Below are 4,238 nucleotides of genomic sequence, written 5' to 3'. Positions count from 1 at the left end.
ACGTGTCGTCGTTTCAGACGAAAAGCCTCTCGTACAGTATTTGTGGAAGTCTGGGAAGACTCTTATCGTTCAGTCTCACCCCCGCCATCTGGTGGGAGATCTATCGCAAGTTCAAGCGAGAGGTAAATAGGGGGCCCTCGGTGTACGCCGAGGGTGCCATACGGCACCCAGCACGTACACGCCGATCTCCTCCACCCCAAAAAAGAGGAGATAGTATTACGTCACACAAGGATGTGCGAAGCTGAAGACGGATGAACATGACTGGATTATCCAGTTGTGAGTGAGCTGTCGGGGCGTGCACACGCCTCTTTGATCCTCTCCCGCTGTCGGTAAGTTACTGGTGATGAGCTCTGGGCTTTTACTTTTTGAGAGGCGAGGCATGTGAGTGTGTGTTTCAGCACTGGAAGAGATGCTAAAGTTTGTGATTTCGTCTTCAGGATGGCACCTTTGGGGGAGTATCCAGTGGCTTTTTTTTATCCAGACCGGAGGTGGCTTTTCAACCCAAGTCCAAGAACCGGAATCAAGTTATACACCAATCAGATTTATCCCATGTGATGACTGATGAACAACTGAACTTCATTTTGCAGTGATAAACGCCTGCCTCAGGTACATCGCCTCTCTAAAACTGAAAGCCCTAACCTCATCAACTTTTCCTTCGCCCATTCACTCATTGATGAACAGCCATCTTTCTTTCTCCGTGATGCCTCCGTCCATCACCTTTCTCGCCTCTCAACAACTAAGCCTCAAATTCATCATCTTCACATTTATTCTTCCGCAGCCTACATATGATACACAACAGTGTCAGTACCCTCTGAATACACTCGTCCAAGACGATACAATGAGTTGCTAGGCTTAACCTGCACAGGTCCCGTACGATCCTGAGGTGGCAAAAGCACGGCAATCTTCGTAGACAACTTACACGTAATATTCGTCTTAACATTACGCAGTTGAGGAACTTTAAAATATACAGCACTCATCTCCCAATCCCTATAAGTATCATAATGATAAACAGCATCAGCAGGCCCAACTGCGCTCCAATAGCACCACTTTGCTTGCCGTTATTAGCATGGTCACTCGGCGCTGCTACCTTCGCCTTCTTCGCCGATGGGCCCGCCTGCTCCGCCGCGCTCATACCGGACGAGCCAGGTGTCTCCGCGTCTGTGATAATTCCCTGTGAATAGATCCCAGCATAAGAACAAGCTGAGGAGACAGCCACACAAGCGAGATGGTTTTTAGAAACTGAAGACACCCTTCGCATACATCAACTCGACAAAATTAAAAGACCAACTCTCATCGACACTTAAAACATACATATCCGACAAACATCATACGAGGTACCGATCTCCATCACACACACGCTTGCGAATCCTAAAAAGCGCTCTACCCACATCCACGCACAACAAGAGCTAAACATGAACTCACCTGTGATCTTGGTGGTGCTTTGGGTTTAAGGGAACATGTGACATATCTCCCGCCAGATGGCGGGGGTGATCCGGCACGGCGGCTGGTACATGGAGCATCCTCGGTCCCGCCGGTCGCCCCGAGTCGCGATCTCCGCCGTGAACCTGAAACTCTTGGTTCTGCTCTGGATGGCATCACGGTCTGCGTCGCCGAGAAAACCGCCCAACTGACTGCTGGTAGTCGCGAAGATGGCCACGCGACCCAACATCCCGGCGGCGGACCCGTATTTTACGGCAACATGCATCTCCTCGTCTCCAAGCAGCTTTTTAAAGTCATCCTTGTTAGCTTCGCGGACGCTGATTTCCTCCATCAGAGCCATGTGCGAGTTCAGTAGCTGCGCTAGGTAGAAGGGCTCGCGTCATTCACGTTAACATCACGTTCGGACGCTCAGAATCCGCGACGCCTCTTCCAAATCCGGAAAGCCAAACTCTTTACAAACCGACTCCCAGAAGAAGACAGACGGTGTCAATAACCCCTCAAGAGCCATAGACATATCCCATCGGGTCGGGGGAAAGGCAGAACGACCATCGTCTGGTTCAAGTACTTCACCAAGCGGCAGGATTTGTACACAGCCAAAAGGGCTGTAATTTAGGATTTGTACACAGCCAAAAAGGAAGTAAGCAATGCTCGCCGTTTACGAGGTCCCACCGTGGCTGTTGAGATGGCCAACATGTGCATCCCGATGATGATGATGATGATGACTGGGGTTTTAGGATGACGCGCGATAATCAGCTCATCCTCTACAAAACCCGACTACTCAAAACGAGCAAGATCTTCGCGGCATGGTGATGATGATCAGATGAAGGACAACTCCAGATCCGTATGAGACAGGGTGGGCCAAATGCCCGCGGGACATGACAACGCTGGTGAACACAGATCCACCCGTGCGGTGGCGGCGCAGCAGCAGGAGTCGATGCAGACTGGCTCTACAGAACAGCCGTGGCAAAAGAAGGCAAGAGACAGCAGCGCGGTCGCCACGTCAGTGGACCCCAAACAGCTGCCCGTGGCACAACAGCATCACATTCTTGCATACCTGACACCCAGGGAGTTGCTGGGGGTCCGAAGAGTAACGTCACGCATGCGACGTAACAACGCCAGGTTTGAACAGCTGCCGGCTGAAATGCAGCACCACATTCTTGCATACCTCACGCCCAGAGAGTTGCTGGGGATCCGAAGAGTGACGTCACGCATGCGACGTAACAACGCCAGGTTTGAACAGCTGCCGGCTGAAACGCAGCACCACATCCTTGCGTACCTCACGCCCAGAGAGTTGCTGGGGATCCGAAGAGTGACGTCACGCATGCGACGTAACAACACCAGGTTTGAACAGCTGCCGGCTGAAACGCAGCACCACATTCTTGCGTACCTCACGCCCAGAGAGTTACTGGGGATCCGAAGAGTGACGTCACACATGCGACGTAACAACGCCAGGTTTGAACAGCTGCCCGTGGCACTACAGCACCACATTCTTGCATACCTGACACCCAGAGTTGCTGGGGCTCCGAAGCGCATGCAACGTAACAATGCCAAGTTTGAACAGCTGTCGTCGAAAATTAAGCACCACATTCTTGCATACCTTACACCCAGATAGTTGCTGGGGTCCGAAGAGTGACGTCACGCATGCGACGTAACAACGCCAGGCTTGAACAGCTGCCCTCGGAAATACAGCACCACATTCTTGCGTACCTGACACCCAGAGAGTTCCTGGGGTCCGAAGCGTGACGACACGCATGCGACGTAACAACGCCAGATTTGAACAGCTGTTGACTGAAATGCAGCACCATATTCTTGCATACCTCACGCCCAGAGAGTTGCTGGAGATCCGAAGAGTGACGTCACGCATGCGACGTAACAACGCCAGGTTTGATCAGCTGTCGGCAAAAACTCAGCACCTCATTCTTGCATACCTCATGACCAGAGGGTTCCTGGGGATCCGAAGAGTGACGTCAGGCATGCGACGTAACAACGCCAGGTTTCAACAGCTGTCGGCTGAAATGCAGCACCATATTCTTGCATACCTCACGCCCAGAGAGTTTCTAGGGATCCGAAGAGTGACGTCACGCATGCGACGTAACAACGCCAGGTTTGAACAGCTGCCCGCGGAAATGCAGCACTCATCCTTGCGTACCTGACGCCCAGAGAGCTACTGGGGATCCGAAGGGTGACGTCACGTATGCGACGTAACAACGCCAGGTTTGAACAGTTGTCGGCTGAAATTCAGCACCATATTCTTGCATACCTTACGCCCAGAGTTGCTGGGGATCCGAAGAGTGACGTCACATATGCGATGTAACAACGCCAGGTTTCAACAGCTGTCGGCTGAAATGCAGCACCACATTCTTGCATACCTCACGCCCAGAGAGTTGCTGGGGATCCGAAGAGTGACGTCATGCATGCGACGTAACAACGCCAGGTTTCAACAGCTGTCGGCTGAAATGCAGCACCACATTCTTGCATACCTCACGCCCAGAGAGTTGCTGGGGATCCGAAGAGTGACGTCACGCATGCGACGTAACAACACCAGGTTTGAACAGCTGCCCGCGGAAATGCAGCACCACACTTGCATACCTGACACCCAGAGAGTTGCTGGGGAGGGAGCTTTCCTCAGTGTGTTTTGTCCAACATGATGTCGATATAACTGAAAATGATCGCACTGCGCGATTACACAGCACGGAGATAGCAGTGCATCCGCGTCACCACAAAGATGGCAGCACATCCGCGTTACCACAGAGATGGCAGTGCATCCGCGTCACCACACAGATGGCTGTGCATCCGCG

At 52.4% G+C, this 4,238-nt stretch overlaps 1 long non-coding RNA gene across 3 annotated transcripts; it reads right to left on the bottom strand.

Moving 5' to 3' along the window:
* Positions 1-748: 748 nt before the first annotated feature.
* On the bottom strand, positions 749-3,845 carry LOC119095358 (uncharacterized). 3 transcript variants are annotated; one of them, XR_005093866.1, is made up of 3 exons: positions 3,258-3,845; positions 1,423-1,580; positions 749-1,171 (listed from the first exon to the last, which is right to left on the bottom strand). It is a non-coding gene; the product is annotated as an uncharacterized LOC119095358 (long non-coding RNA). The 3 variants fall into 3 exon arrangements; XR_005093864.1 differs by having other exon boundaries at positions 749-1,580; XR_005093865.1 differs by having other exon boundaries at positions 749-1,565.
* Between the last annotated feature and the right edge of the window lie 393 nt (positions 3,846-4,238).

The sequence above is a fragment of the Pollicipes pollicipes genome, unplaced genomic scaffold, assembly GCF_011947565.3.
Source record: "Pollicipes pollicipes isolate AB1234 unplaced genomic scaffold, Ppol_2.1 Scaffold_4219;HRSCAF=4965_pilon_pilon_pilon, whole genome shotgun sequence".
In the NCBI taxonomy this organism is placed as follows: domain Eukaryota; kingdom Metazoa; phylum Arthropoda; class Thecostraca; order Pollicipedomorpha; family Pollicipedidae; genus Pollicipes; species Pollicipes pollicipes.
Note: the sequence above shows the minus strand (reverse complement) of the source record. Positions and strands in the feature narration are given on the sequence as shown.